The 16,484-nt window shown below is 49.0% G+C and overlaps 1 protein-coding gene across 1 annotated transcript in view; it reads right to left on the bottom strand.

The window, feature by feature from the left end:
* RHOJ (ras homolog family member J) overlaps positions 1–16,484 on the bottom strand; it is a 102,298-nt gene that overhangs the window by 10,056 nt on the left and 75,758 nt on the right. The window lies entirely within an intron of this gene.

The raw sequence follows: 16,484 nt of genomic DNA, 5'->3' as shown, positions 1-16,484 counted from the left end.
CCCCCCCCCCCCCAGCCATTATTACTGCAAGAACCCCAAGATGATTATTTTGGACCAAATTTGCTGCCATTTTTTTTTTTTTTGCCATCTGTAAACTGTTGCAATACCCGATCACCGTCTCTTGGTTGCACTTTTTATCTCACCCTGCCTGTACGGAGCTCAGAATGGCATACACGGTCCTCCTTACCCTCACGACATCTCTGTGAGGTAGGTGAGATTGAAAGAGAGAGAGAGAATGACAGGCCGGAGGTCAGCCACTGGAATTCAAGTGGGGAACTGAATCGACTCTCTGTCATTCAGTACTCTGACGTGACCCCACACTGAGTTTGGGTTCTTGTAACATAGTATCTCTGCTATATTGGACCAAAGGTTCGTCCCATTACAGCATCCTGTTTCCAAAAAGAGGCAGACATAAGAACATAAGAGCATAAAAGAAGCCATGTTAGATCAGGCCAGTGGCCCATCCAGTCCAGCACTCTGTGTCACACAAGTGCCCAAAACCCAGGAGCCATCAGGAGGTCCACCAGCTGGACCAGAACTCCAGAAGCCCACCCACTCTTGCCCCCCAACCACAAAGAAGACAGAGCATCACTGCCCCAGACATAAGAACATAGGAGAAGCCATGTTGGAACAGGCCAGTGGCCTCTCCAGTCCAACACTCTGGGTGCGTTCAAACGGGGCATTTCAGCCAGCATCAACTGTACCGGTTGGAACCGGTGCAGTTTATGCCGGCTGAAACGCGATCACACTTACCTCCTGTCTGCGGAGCCCATCGCTGTATGCCCGTTCACACACGGCGGGCGTCAGCTGTTTTTTTTTTAAACTCAGTTTGAGCATGCGCATAGGCAGCCATCCACAAAATGGCGATCTTCACGCATGCGCAAAACACCCCGTCTTACATTTAAAGTTTAAAGGTAAGGACTTACCTTTAAAGTTTAAAGACCAAACCGGCCTCCCTGAGGTCTCGGAGTCCTTCGAGACCTTAAACTAAGGACCTTTTTTTTTTAAACAAACGCGGGGCGAAGCTTTGCCCAAGCGCATATTGCCAACCTAAAAAAAAAATGGCGGGCGAAAATCGGAAGCCTCGGGCTTCCGAACAGAAGTGGCTCTACAACGTTGGAGATCGATCAGATGGGGGTAAAGTGATTACAACAGTTGTACTCAGGATACCACCACTTGGGGACCTAGTGGCAGAATACAACAGTGTAAAGCTCTTTGCAACGGTTAGGGACGGAAGGCAGATGTTCGCCGTGTGAACGCCGGTAAGTACACCGATTCCAACCGGCACCTATACCATTGCAAATGCCCCGTCTGAACGCACCCTCTGTGTCTCACAGTGCCCAAAACCCAGGTGCCATCAGGAGGTCCACCAGCAGGGCCAGAACTCCAGAAGCCCTCCCACTCTTGCCCTACCCCAAGCACCAAGAAGACAGAGCATCACTGCCCCAGCCATAGTATTACCTCTAGACCTTGTGGCTAATAGCCACTAATGGACCTCTGCTCCATATGTTTAGGGCTCTTTTTGTAGCAGGGACTCCTTTGCATATTAGGCGACACACCCCTAATGTAGCCAATCCTCCAAGAGCTTACAGTAGCCCCTGTAAGAAGAGCTCTGTAAGCTCTTGGAGGATTGGCTACATTAGGGGTGTGTCGCCTAATGTTTATCTAATCTCCTCTTGATCTAAGATTCTTGAGTTGGGATTCTTCAGAGAAGTTTAATGGTGGGTGGTGAAGGAAACGGGCCCACCTTTGCTTTTTGTCACCCAGAAGCATCTAGTATTCAAAGGTAAGCTGCTTCTGATCTTTCACAAATGCTAATGTGCTCTCAATCCACTTCCAACACACTTTGCAACTGAATTTTACTTTGTGAAATGGCAAAATCCACTTGCAAATGATTGCTAAAGTGCATTGGAAGTGAACTGAAAGACCACTATTCGGCCCATGTGAAGGTGATAGTCAGGAGCCATCATTTTGTGACAGTCAACCAACTATGGATTTTCCAACAGCTGTATTCTTCTTGTTGTTAGGAACAAGAGACGAGCCCTACTACATCAGACCAGTGCTTCATCTAGTCCAACCATCCTGTCTTGCTCAGTGGCCAACCAGTTACTCTGAAAGGCCAACAACATGGCATAGAGGCCATGGCCTTCCCTAGATGTTGCCTCCTGGCACGGGGCATACTGCCTCAGAATGTGGAATATGAACACCTAAGAAGAACCCTGCTGTATCAGACCAGTGGTTCATCTAGTCCAGCATCCTGTCTCACACAGTGGCTCACCAGTTCCCCTGGACGGCCAACAACAGGGCAGAGAGACCGAGGCCTTCATAAGAACATAAGAAGAGCTCTGCTGGATCAGACCAGTGGTCCATCCAGTCCAGCATCTTCTCTCACACAGTGGCCAACCAGTTCCTCTGGAGGGCCAACAACAGGGCACAGAGGCTGAGGCCTTCATTGGAACATCAGAAGAGCCCTGCTGGATCAGACCAGTGGTCCATCTAGTCCAGCATCCCACCTCACACAGTGGCCAAACTGTTCCTCTGGGGGGCCAACCACAAGGCAATAGAGGGTAAGACCTTCCCCATTGTTGCCTCCTGGCTCTAGGATTCAGAGGCTGACCATCTCCAGATGTCGAAGTTCCCGCATTCTTAGCCCATCATTAGCTGGCTCGAGGTATTCGGTTGCCCCAAGCAAGATAACCCCCTCCTTCCTCCTCTGCCACAGTCCAAACTGAGTCCAGTTGGCTCATCTCAGATCTGACCAGACACAATAATTGTGAGCTGATCCCTTGTGGCGACCCAGTCCCTTCCTCACGGGGCCATCCCAAAAAGTCCCATGGTTTCCTGGGACAGAGACCCCCCCCCAGTCATGTTTTAGTACTACAGCACCATGAACGCCCTTGGTTCCTTACAGGATCATGCAGAACCCATCCCTGCCTTATTAGACAGTTCCTTAGAGAAAGTCCGACATTTATAGACAGACAGCAAAGGTCGGGGTGATGCACAGGTTCATGTGGTGGGGCAGGGTGCTAATGAATTAAAGGGAGAGCCGTTATGTCTGCTTAAGGGCAGCTGTTGACTGGCTCACCCTTTCATGACAGTCCCCTTTGATGGAGATCGTCTGCTTAAACATCACAAAGAGGTCCCCCCTGCCCCCCCCAATGAAGAAAGCCTTCAGTCCACAGAGCGGATCCTTTGTTATTCCACAGATGAAGAGTCGAACTTCACAGACAGCTGGTTGTGTCTGGGCAGCTGGAGATCTAAGGCAGCTCAACAGGGTCAGGAAGGGACCCCCAAAGGGCGCATCCTTGCCTTTAGACCCCCGCTGTGTGTGTTTGGGTTATGTCTGGCTTGCATATGTGCTGCATTCATGCCCCCCTCCCATCCTTTATTATTTGCAAGGGGGGCGCCTGTTGCAAAGTCTCAGGTCTTGCGTCAGAAGCTGCTGTTTCGGTGTAGGCAGGAAGAAAGAGAAACCAGGTGCAAGGTGAGAAGGTTTACTGAGGTTTTCTAGATCCCTAGGTGAAAGAAGAAGGGGACGACAAAGGTTGAGATGGTTAGACAGTGTCATCGATGCAACGGACATGAAATTAAGCAAGCTTCGGAGCACGACGGAAGACAGGAGGGCCTGGCGTGATGTGGTCCATGGGGTCGCGAAGAGTCGGACTTGACTGTGCAACTCAACAACAACAAAAATGTGTTTCACTGCTCAAGGTAGACACTGAAAAACTCCCTAGAATGTCCCCTGAATGAGCCTACAATGAAACGTGTTTTTTGATTTTGAAAACTTCAGGAAATCTTTTCACCTTGTGCATGGTTTCTCTTTCCTCCTGCTCACTGGTGCAGCCATCGTTTCTCCAGCATGGGTGAGATCCCGGAAATGACAGATGCTTCCTTGGGATCAAGCAAGATGGCCGCTGGATTCGTTTATGTCTTCTGTCGATCATCCAGGAGGAGGAGGAGAAGGAGGAGGAGATTGGGTTTATACCCCGCCCATCACTACCCAAAGGTGTCTCAGAGTGGCTTACAAACTCCTTCCCCACCCCACAACAGACACCCTGTGAGGCAGGTGGGGCTGAGAGAGCTCTTTCGAGGGCTGCCCTTGAGAGAACAGCTCTTGTCAGAACCATGGCTTGCCCAAGGTCATCCAGCAGCTGCAAGTGGAGGAGTGGGGAATCAAACCCGGTTCTCCCAGATTTGAACCCTCACACTCAACCACTACACCAAACTGCCTCTCCACTGACATTTGACTTGTTTCGTCATATTTGTGTTGTGCCCTTCCTCCGAGTGTCCCAGATAGAAGGCGTGCCAGGGAGGACCGCCCAGGCACCAGCCAGTATTGGGTCTGCTTCGTTTCATCAGTGGTTAATCGCACTTGGTTTATATTACGCTATTCCATTTACTCAGGGGTCCCCAACATGGCGCCCGTGGGCAGCATGGTGCTAGGGTTGCCAACTGTGGGTTGGGAAATCCCTGGAGATTTGGGGGTGAAGACTGAGGAGGGCGGGGTTTGGGGGAGTGGAGAGACTTCAGGAGAGATGTAATGGCATCGAGTCCACGCTCCGAAGCAGCCATTTTCTCCAGAGGAACTGATCCCTGTCGTCTGGACATTGGTTACGGTTCTGGCAGATCTCCAGGCCCCACCTGGAAGCTGGCAACCATAACTATGGCATCATTTCCCTGCTGATCTCCTTCCCCTCTCCAAGCTCCACCTTCCTCAGGCTCCCCCCTATAATCTCCAGGAGTTTCCCAACCTGGAGTTGGTAACCTTGTGTCTCACACAGTGGTCCTGGAACAGGGCCTAGAATCATAGAATAGGAGGGTACCTCGAGGGTCATGTAGTCCAACCCCCCTGCCCAATGCAGGAGATTCACAAATACCTCCCCCTCCACACATACCCCCAGTGACCCCTGCTCCATGCCCAGAAGATGCAACATTGCACAGATTTGTTTCCGGCATATCTCCCTGCAGTTGAAAATTGCCAGAAGCAAACCTGTGTGATATCGAGGCAACCACTAGAGGGAGCAAAACACACGCGCCATCAATTTCATAACCCAGGTTTCCCGCCCAACTCTCTGTGGTAGCTTTCATAACCACTTCTCGCATCTCTTGCCTAAGTAGGAGGGAATATAACTTTGATATCATCTTTAAGTCCTCTCCTAATAAGATTTTATCTAGTTCTGTTCTCTCAAGGGTAAAACCTATTCGTTTATCTTTAGCATATTTCGAAGCTAACTGATTTTTTTCCCACCATGAGAAGCGTAAACCACCGGCCTCCATATCTTGTTGCGACTTTAGTTCAGCATTATTATCAAGTAAGACCTCATATGTCACTGTTCTTACCCCTGACACTAGATGTGGTAGCATCATTGCCTCTAGGGGAGCAATCCAGCTTGGTATCTTGCTATAAAATTTTTTTTTGATCTGGTTCCATACATTTAATAGACAGGATCTAATTAAATGCTGCCTAAAGTATGTAGACGACCCTCCAGTTAAGGTCAAAGTTGAGTGCCAACCTGTCAATAAATCAAAACCTTCCAGGCATAACAGTCTGGTGTTTTTCAAGGCATCGAGTCCACACTTTGAAGCAGCCATTTTCTCCAGAGGAACTGATCCCGGTCATCTGGGCATTGGTTATGGTTCTGGCAGATCTCCAGTCCCCACCTGGAGGCTGGCAACCAGAACTACGGCATCATTTCCCTGCTGAGCTCCTTCCCCTCTCCAAACTTCACCCTCCTCAGGCTCCCCCCTATAACATCCAGGAGTTTCCCAACCTGGAGTTGGTAACCTTGTGTCTCACACAGTGGCCCACCAGTCGTCCTAGAAGTCTAACAAACAGGCCCTAGAATCATAGAATAGGAGGGTACCTAGTCCAACCCCCCTGCCCAATGCAGGGTGTGTACATGAAGTAAATGAATGGAGTATTGGTCTAAGAAGCCCACTTGTCAGTTCATGGTGGGCAGCCTCCTGTCCCTGTATGCTATTGATGGAGCAGTGGGAGGAGAAATGGAGGGGTAGGTCACAGCATCTGCGACTCTCTAGGAACTTCCCCAAATCTCTGTGACCTTGGCCACAGCATGAGCGATGCTCCCCCTCCCAAGGCTGTGCCCCCAAATACTCCTGAGAGTTGTCAGCAATGGCAGTGAGCAGGGCTATTTTTGGGCAGGAACGCACAGGAACGGAGTTCCGGCTGGCTCCCGAGCTGGCCACGCCCAGCAGGAACTCATTAGCATAATAGGCCACACCCAACAGCAGAAACTCATTAGGATTGGCTACATTAGGGATGTGTGGCCTAACATGCAAAGGAGTTCCTGCTACAAAAAACCCTGGGTTTTGACCACAAACAAGGTAAACAGAATAAGAAGGGAAAGGTGGGTGTGGCTGGATAACCACGCTTCTGGTAACATGGGGGTGTGGCCTAATATGCTAATGAGTTCCTGCTGTTGGGTGTGGCCTATTATGCTAATGAGTTCCTGCTGGGCTTTTTCTACAAAAAGAGCCCTGGCAGTGAGTAAACTTGGAATGCGGGAAAGCACAATGACTGATACGTGAAATGCAGACAGATTGACGACGCAGCAGGTTTTCCAGCTAAAAACGCTGCTTGCATGTGTGCCTGCAGTCAGCAGTGACCCAGGCCAGTACCTCTCGATGCAACAATGAAAACACAATGATGAATGGAATTTTACCTGTCTCTTCCCCTGACCGAGCTTCAGCATCATCCACCAGGTCGTTCCTTGTGTCCTCACATATCGTTTCATATTTGCTGATCGCTCCAACCAAAATTTTGTTTAGGTCACTAGCCATGTTGCTCTGAAGCAAGCAACAGGACGAAGTTGGAGTCCAGGGGCATCGTTAAGACTTAAAGATAAAAGTTTCCCTTGCTTGAAAGCCAGTCGAATCCGACTCTAAGGTGTGGTGCTCATCTCCGTTTCCAAGCCGAGGAACCAGCGCTGTCCAGAGACGTTTCCGTGGTCATGCGGCCAGCATAACTTTATTCACATCTTTAGCTTATGGAAGGCATTTGATGAGTTTACATTAGCACTGTCAACCAAACTGGAGAGCCGGTTTGGTGTAGCGGTTAAGTGCGCGGACTATAATCTGGGAGAACCGGGCTTGATTCCCCACTCCTCCACTTGCAGCTGCTGGATGACCTTCAGCAAGCCATAGTTCTGTCAGAGCTGTTCTCTCAAGGGCAGTCCTCGAAAGAGCTCTCTCAGCCCCGCCTACCTCACAGGGGGAGGGGAAGGGAAAGGAGTTTGTAAGCCGCTCTGAGACTCCAAGTGAAGGGCGGGGTATAAATCCAATCTCCTCCTCCTCCTTCAAGATCTGCCACTTGAGTAACCATTCCACTGCTTTTAAATGATTACATTTCAGTTTGGGTATTCCCAAAAGGGGTTTTTTTTGGAGGGGTACAGTATTGTGTCTATTATTCCTCTGTAGCATAAAGGGGGCCATTTTCCAACTAGGGCAATGGTACATGGGGAGAGTTAAACCCCTCTTTTCCCAGTCGTTTGATTCCAGTCCATGGTGCCATCTCGTGGCTGCTTTTCAAGACTAAAATACATGTCTTGAGGATCCAGGAAGGGATACCCATCCTTTAGTTAATTACAACTTGAGAAAAGGAGAACATTTGCCAGAGTGTTGGACTGGGTGGGCCATTGGCCTGATCCAACATTGGCTTCTCTCATGTCTGTGACAACAACTGGAGATTTCAAATGGAATATGGGTGTCTCACTCCATACTGCAGCCTTGGCACAGTTGGACTAAAAGCAGGCTGCTTAGCTTTTTGGACATTCAAATGCACCTGGGGGAAGGTCAGAAATCACAGTGCTGGGGGAGAGGTCAAGGGAGGGGCTATTTGTGAGCCGGCCAAGGTAACAACAGGACAACAGGAAGAAAGGGATTGATCGGCCCTCTTGCCTCCTCAAAGATGGCTTCCCGGTAAACCTAGTTGCCGACAACGGATCTACGCTATTTATGAAATCAACGGCCGACACCAGCCAGTCTCAATAAAGATACACAAAGCCCTGCGAGAGACAGTTAATGAACAACCCCGCCGGAGGGGGACGATTCTTCCTAACTCTTATCGGCTGGAGGCTGACAGGCTGGTAATAGGAATTCAATGTTCAACAAATCTGTTCTTTAAACGGCGATGGGAAAGCGAAGCCGGAAAGATAAATAGGACAACAGGCCTCTCTCACAACCTCCTGAGCGAGGTGGGAGCCAGATCTCGATGTGTTAAATGCTGGGGATGGTGCTGATTGACAAGGGTTAGATTTATATTCCCACATCTGCTGAGTGTTGTCTTCAACACGGTTTTAGGAGCCCTTTCATCACTGTGGTGAGCAGCTACTTACAGAGCCCTCACCGAAGAGGGAAGGGTTTATTATGGTGATACTTCAACTTCAGAGCTTGCCTCTGGGCAGATTTCCCTCCCCCTCCCCTCCAGCGTCCCAGAATGAGAACCTGGTGCCTTAAGGAGAAAGATGCCTGTGTGAGTGGAAAAGACAGAGCAGCTGGGAGGAAGGGAAGAGGTGGATCATGGGGTTTTTTTTAGTCATCAAAAATCACCTCCAGATGGAGAGGAGGAGTGAATTTCCCTTGCCCAAATGGAATTTTCCCGTCCAGGTCAAGCGCAAGGTTATCGGCACAAACTGCATGCATGGACGCTGCCGCCCTAAGCAGCGTTTCTAAGGGCATTGAAGCCGATGGTTTTTGAAGAGCACAACTCCGCTTGGGATTGCATTGTCTGAAATGTGACATAAGGCTCCAAACTGACCGGTGTGAACTTTAGCAGCTACTAAGGGGGGGGGGCTGCAGCTGGTCTTTCTCAACAATTCCAGACACAGGGACAAAGAAAGACTCCGCCAATCTGTGATTTCTTAGGGATGCCAGCCTCCAGGTGGGACCTGGGGATTGTTGTAAGTTAATCTCCAGTAGTCAGATCATTGTGATCTAAGTTGACAGCTACCTGTCAGCAGGTGTATGGAGAGAGCAAGTTCCAACCGGTTTAGACTGGCACTGGACAGTGTGCAGTCACAGTGATTCAGCATGATTCTGATTGGTGGAACTCTGTATATAAGTCTTTGTACAGTTGCCATGTATCCCTTCTTCTCTGTATTGGATGTCTGGCGTAGCACTTCGCTTGTGAATATTGTGAATAAACCCTTGTACATAGTGTACCACCGGACTGCTTCAGTGTGGTTACTATAAGGGGCTTCACAGCAAGGACTGCTGTGAAAGCTGGTAAGGCTGGTGGCTGGGAAGTCCTAAGAGGCTGGCTTGGACAGTTATACACGCTCAGCACAACAGGGATCCCCTGGAATTAGAACTCATCTCCAGACTACGGAGGTCAGTTCCCCTGGAGGAAATAGATGCTTTGGAGGGTGGAGTGTCTATGGCATCGTAGCCCACTGAGGTCCCTGTCCCCCCCAGGCTCCACCCCCAAGTCCCTAGGAGTTTCCCGACCTGGATCTGGCAACCCTGCCCCCCAGCCCCCGCCGATGGCCGGGGGACGGACGGACCTGGCGACCCTCCTTGTAACTAACAGCGCTCCTAGTGGTGCCCAGCCATGGGAAGTAAAATGAGATTAAACTGTTGTCGAAGGCATGGCTTCCTGTCCTGAAAAACACAAAAGGCTCTACATCTGACAATAGCGCCACAGATAAGATTAGAATCTCAACAGCCATCCCCCCCCAAGCCCCCAGGAGTTCCCCAACCTGGATCTGGCACCCCTGCCCCCCAGCCCCCGGCGATGGCCGGGGGGGGGATGGACCTGGCGACCCTCCTTGTAACTAACAGAGACAACCAGAACCCTGACCCCGAGTCCCTCTGTGGACGATTTATTACGGATCTGAAATGTTCCTGTCAGAAATGCATACAATGAATTCGGAGAGTTATTTTTAAGCTCACGTGCTTTCCCCTTTCTTAGAACTAACACCTTCTTTAAATAGACACGTTCCTAAAGATATCCCTTAACTCTTTAAGCTCCTGGTGGTGCCCAGCCATGGGAAGTAAAATTAGATTAAACTGTTGTCGAAGGCGTGGAAGGCCTGTCCTGAAAAACACAAAAGGCTCTACATCTGACAATAGCACCACAGATAAGATTAGAATCTCAACAGCCAATCCACATGCAAAAGAACCTCCTCAGGAAACCTCCTCAGGAGACAATCCATATACAAAAGAACCTCCTCAGGAAAGCTCCTCCATTAGCATGTTCACAGCCTGGGGAACTCTTACAAGATAATGACTCAGCCCTACCTCACCTTCCTGAGGAGATATAAATTACCTACCTACCATTTTTCTTCTCACCTTGACACAGAGAGTACTCCGTCTTTCTGTGTTATACCTCTGAGGATGCCAGTCACAGCTACTGGCGAAACGTCAGGTCCTACAATGCCAAGACCACGGCCACACAACCCGGAAAATCTACAGCAGCTTAGATTAAACTCCTTAGCAGTATTCTTCAGACCGCTTCCAAACAAGCAGCATTTAAAACAAAAATACAAAAGCCAGTAGTGCCACGGGACCAAGAACAAAGCCCATCTACCTTACGTGGCCCATTTTTAACCTGCCCTTCCTTCGAGGAGCTCAGAGCACCATACAAGGTTCTCTCTCCTGTTCTTGCAACAAGCCTGTGAGGCTGGCCACTGTGTGACACGAAATGATGGGCTGGATGGGCCACCGGCCTGATCCAACATGGTCTTGGCCGGTCACCCTGGATACAGTTAACTGTAAGCTGGATACACAGTCCAAAAGCGAGCCGAGAAACAGAGCCGAGGGTCAGAATGCCGGGAAAGCAGTCAGAGTTTAGAGGAGCAAGGAGCGGAGGCTGGCAGCCGGGACAAGGTCCCAGATCGCACCGTTGCATCCGCACCGAGGCAGGTGAGCGGGATTGTTTACGATCAGATCCTCCCTTCCCTGGGGGGCGACCTGCAAAGACTCACAGCCCCTCACGTTGCCTTTGCAACAGCTGAAGTCTGGCACTTCTCCGTCTCTCCTGCGCATCCGGACGCTGGCAGGCCCTGCGTCCGGGACACTCAGGTGAGCTCGGTGGGGATTCTGGCCTTGAGGTGTCTCCAAGTGGGGTTGCTGAGCCAGGCTCTGGGCCAGACTCTCCCTCCGACTCCACCTCAGTGTCTTGGCCTTGCTGCCCCTCCTGTGCAGCTGCTGGGACTTCTTCTCCCTCGGGTGCCGGGAAAGGTTCCTCTTCTGGGCGGACTCCGGAGGAGGCCGGGTTGCTTCGTGCCTCTTCCTCATCCGAGGAATAGTCAGCCTCAGTGGAGCTGTTATGTTTTGAGCTGTATTAAAACACATGTTAAGCTTGAAACCATGTCAGGGATTGCAAGCTGCAACAGTTCTATTGGCTGTTGTGTAAAACCATCCAATCAGGATGAAGAGAGATGTTCTGGAGGGAGCGGACCTGATTGGTTTATACCCATGTATTCAGAGGTCATTTCGGGGGGGGGACGTGGGGGAACGCAGTTCCCCCGGGTGAGGTACAGGGGGGCGGGGCACATGACGAAGCCCTGCCCCCTACTTCCGGCCGCTCCGCTTCCAACCCTCATTCAGCCAGGAGGAGGCAGGAGAAGAGGGAGGGTAAGTTGCTTCCTCCCCGCCTCTCCCCACCCTTGCCTGCCTGGGGCCAGGGAGGGCCTTGGTGGGGCTTCCTCGCACTCCCACTGGCCTTGCAGGTCCACCGCCAGGCCCCTGATGTCAGGGGGTGTGGCATATGCTAATGAGTTATGCTAATGAGTTCCCCTAGCTCTTTTTCTACGAAATGACCCCTGCCTGTATTGTAATTGGTCCTTAACTGGACTAGGGGCATGGTTACACCAGCCCGGACAATTTAAAAGGGAGCTGTGCTCCACTGTATTTGTGTGTGTTCTCTGAATGTTCTTGTTACTACTTAATCAATCTGAATCACTGTTTGAGTAAGAGACGGCGTTGAGTTCCATACTTAACAGGAGCCAGGAGCCACGACACATGGCTTCTCTTATGTTCTTGTAGGTCCCCCCTGGCCACTTCCAGGGGCCGGGTGGGGGGGGTAGGGTTGCATGTTCCGGCAGGTTGGGAAACTCCTGGAGATTTTGGGATGGAGCCTGGGGAGGACCTAGGTGGGGTACAATGTCTCAGAGTCCACCCTCTAAAGCATCCATTCTTTCCTGTGCCACAGTCAAAAAGGCCCTCTGATGCTCACCCACCTCAGGTCAAGCCACGGTAAGTTAGAGTCACCCCCTCCCAAATTTCAGCTGATACTCAGGCTCATATGAGAGTTGAAGGTAAAGGGCAGCTTTCAATCAGAATATGTTTTGTACACCCAATGGAGATAAAGAACTGTTAAATACTGGGTTCTAGATGCATTGCAGTGATCAGCTCTGGCTTATTCAGTGATTCCAGCAAAACTACAAGACAGGACCCCAGAGCCTCAGCTCTGTTAAATGGCATGCAGTTGCCACACCCAAACACACCCCACTCCCAGTGATTTACATAACATTACTACTTGATTGGTTTATTCCAGAGTCCTGGTCAGCTATTGTTCTTGTGCTCCAAGCTCAGCCAGTCTCTGGGGTGATTCAACCAGGGATGATTCAATCCCAGTACATAACAAAAACAGACATATTCTGGAACTGGCTATGCAACTTCCTGTAAGCCGTTTCTGGAAAATGACCTCCTTTTAAAAGAAACCCCCCCTCTCAGAGAAAATCAACGCAGATGGGAATTTCGTCCTCTTGGTAAGCCGCTCAGAGTCCCCCTGGGGGTTCGAGCGGGGTAGAAAGTTGAAAGATAAATAAAAAATAAAATAAATTGGTACACATTGGATCAGTCGATAACTATCACATTTTTGTCTCCCTCACCTTCCTACAAGATATTCAAGAAGACAAATGTGGCTTTCGCCTCCTCCGTTGTATCTTCACAACAACCCTTTGAGGAGGGTTAGATTGAGATGCCCAAGGTTATTAGGGGAATTTCCTGGCTGTGTGTGGATTTGAAGCCAGGCTCTGGTTCAGCCCTCCGGTCGCTATGTAGTTTCTCCATGGTCCCTTCCACATTTGCCTGCCACTCCGGATTTTCTCAGTGTTCAAATCAAGACAATTTAAGTCCAGGGCAAAACAACATCCAAATAACCCGGGGCAACAACGGGCTGAAACCAGGCTGACCACTGAAGGGAGGGAATGTAATGCAGAATGGGGGAAAAACCCAGAATAAAAAGTCTGAACTCGATTTTAGTGCAGAATGGGGGGAAAACCTGGTTTAAAAAGAAGGTTGAATCCGATTTTAGTGCAGAATTGCTTCGAGGACAGTGCGGTGAACATGGATTAAAAGGAGAGTGCAGAGAGGGCCCGTGTTAGCACGAAATGAAAACGCAAATATGGGGGACGCGAAACTAGGAAAAAAGTTGACAGAAGTCAAGGACTTCCTGGAGAGGAAATAGTCTGTAATCAGGGGGCATCCATTATATTTGATGGAGATGTTGTTCTCGGAAATCTTGCCTGTGATTGATGCCCCTTAAAATAAGGGATAATTTGGCAGTCCTACTTGAAAAGCCAGCCAGGACAAAAATTTCTCCTTTTAGCCCTTGTCATTCTTCTCTCACGTCCAAGAGAACTGAAATGAGATCGGCCCAAAACAGGACTCATAGTTAATTTGAAAACATCTAATTCCTTTTGCAGTGTTAATCTGAACGAAGGTTACCAGGCCCTGCCCGGCAACCAGCTGTGGAATGATGGGGTGGGAACATGGGGGACGGCAGTTGGTGATGGCGTGATGGCAGGCCTCTCTAGGAATTGGCAGAAGCTCTGTGGTAAAACCAGGGCTTTTTTGTAGAAAAAGCCCAGTAGGAACTCATTAGCATAATAGGCCACACCCAACAGTAGTAACACATTAGCATATTAGGCCACACCCCTGACAGCACAGCTCATTGGCATATTAGGCCACAAACCCATGTTACCAGAAGTGTGGTCATCCAGCCACACCCACCTTTTGCTTCTTATTCTGTTTACCTTGTTTGTTGTCCAAACCCAGGGCTTTTTTGTAGCAGGAACTCCTTTGCATGTTAGGCCACACACCCCTAATGTAGCCAATCCTAATGAGTTTCTGATGTTGGGTGTGGCCTATTATGCTTAGTGCATCCCTGCTGGGTGTGGCCAACTTGGAAGCCAGCCGGAACTCCGTTCCTGTGCGTTCCCGCCCAAAAATAGCCCTGGGTAAAACCATAGAGTTTCCGGCAATTCCAAGAGAGGACTGGCTTCGCTTCCAGGAAAAACTGGTAATCCAACTGATCTTTGTGGTTTATGAAGATTTTTCACTGTGCGAGTTGGATGTGACTGTACTGGTTATGTTTACAGCGTAAGCCACTGAGGAAGGCTGTTTGCTGAAACACATATGGCGCTTTGTTTTGTCTTGTTGCTTGTGACCAAGTTTTAGCTGGAATCCGGCCGTGTTTCCTGGAACCTGTTATGCTCGTTTGCTGGCCACATTCTCAATTTTCATTTAAAGACACCCCCCCCCTTTCAAAAGATTTGTAGATAGAAGGGGAAATTTGCAAGTGGCTTTCTATCAGATCTATTTAGTGGAAAGGAGCCTGTTTCTATCTTCTGATCTTATCTTAATTGAGGGTCTACAGCAGCTATTGGTCGCTCTACCTGCAGTCTTCTGCTTCTTGGGCTTTCATTGGCTTTTTAAAAGTACGTCACTGTAAGGAAAAAATCATCTCACGCCTCCTTGATTCCTCAAAAAGACAAGGGTATTGTAATAAAAACAGAGTCTTTCTCTTAAGAAGTACAAAAGGGCAGCGTTTATACATCCCCTTCCTGAGTTCTATCAGTAAGATTAAGAGAAGGAGGGGAAAAGTGATCTTTATATTTTGAAAATGGGAAAATAATATATTAAAAGGTGTACTCGCTACTCCAAAGGAGCCAAATTAGCGGCATTACCTAGTGAATGGAGGCTGTGCCATTATTTGGAAGCCACGGAAATAGAGAACTGGGCTGATCTGAAAATCTAAAGAAATGTGACTGGCTTGTAATTATTTTCCTTTTATGCAGCCCAATTTCAGACTTTGGGAAGTGGGGCAGGATTTGTTAACTCTCCAACGACTCTTAAATTTTTTGAGGTCTACTAATCTTTTCTCCCAGTAGGGCTCTTTCCCCCCCTTCTAACTGTATATTTAATATTCAACAGATGGTATGTTATTTTCTGTGTACTGATTTTCAGCATATGGCTTGAATGGGAATGCATTAAAAAACCCCTTAATCGGGATTTTCCAAACACAGGGTGGAGCAGCAGACGGAACCAGCTGTTGGCCAGGAGTTTTCTGCGAAAGCGCTTACTTGGGGGTTCACTTAACTGGCTGAGATTATGGGCTGTTCTTGAGTTTTGCATTCAGTTTTTAGAAACTGTGCAGAGAAACTGTGAGATTCAGTATTCTGGTGTTCCGCTGAGAAGTATTTGAGATACTTAAGGCTGCAATGCAGTGCTCATTTCTTTGGAAGGTAATTGTATTTAAGTGAACAGGATTTACTTCTGCATAAGTTAGGAATCTAGGGTTGTCAGCAGGAGACCGTGACCGATTGCACATAAGGGTTTACCCCACACTCACTGTTATGTTCCCCCCCCTCTTCTGTTCAATTTCCCACCACTAGACGCGGGGCCATATTTTGACCCACAGAATCGCCCGATTTGCCCCGTGTCTGAGAAATTTCCAATTTGCCCCGGGGAAAAGCCGAAATGCACACCCCCTTTTCCAATGCCCACTCGCCCACCTTCCATCTGCCCCTCCCCATTGTGGCTCAAGTTTCTGGGATTTTTTTTTTAAAAAAACTTCTTTCTTATGTTATACCGAACTGATGAGGCGGCAAAATATAAGCCCCCACCATCGCTTTATGCATATGATCCACATTTGTTGCAGTGGTCATTTCTGCAGTTGTTTATAACGTGTATACATTTTTCTTAGTTTCTGGAAAAGCATCCTCCGTGCATCAAAAAAGTACTCTGCGAGGGGAGTAGCATGCTGGATTGGAGGGAAGAGCAGGGTTGTTTCAAGAGGGCTGGCACTTTTCTTTTTTGGGCTGTAGACTCCCTAAGTTGATTTTGTAATGCATGGAAAATAAAAAGGGCTGCCGCCTGTTGTGGTGGCTTAGTCTTTTTTTTTAATAACCCCCCCCCCCACTCACGTTACAATGAAATAACGAGGCAGCGAAATATAAGCCCTCTGAATTGTCTCATGAATAGTTTCCAACATTGCTGCAACATCCCTTTGTTGGGCCATCGATTATATTATTTCAGAACATTTGTAAGCGATTTCCAAGATAGGGTGCCGTGGCAGTAAATACGGCATCCACTGTTTTCTGCCTGGAAGCCAGCTGGCAATGCGCCCGGCATTTTGATGCTGGATCAGAGAATCTACCAATCACAGCAGACTAGCGGCTACTGTGTTGACCAATCAGTTTGCAGAAAGGGCTGTGGGAAAAAGTGAATGGGAAGGA

The sequence above is a fragment of the Gekko japonicus genome, unplaced genomic scaffold, assembly GCF_001447785.1.
Source record: "Gekko japonicus isolate JY-2015 unplaced genomic scaffold, Gekko_japonicus_V1.1 scaffold22, whole genome shotgun sequence".
In the NCBI taxonomy this organism is placed as follows: domain Eukaryota; kingdom Metazoa; phylum Chordata; class Lepidosauria; order Squamata; family Gekkonidae; genus Gekko; species Gekko japonicus.
The sequence above is the reverse complement of the archived record's forward strand: the minus strand, read 5'-3'. Positions and strand labels throughout refer to the sequence as shown.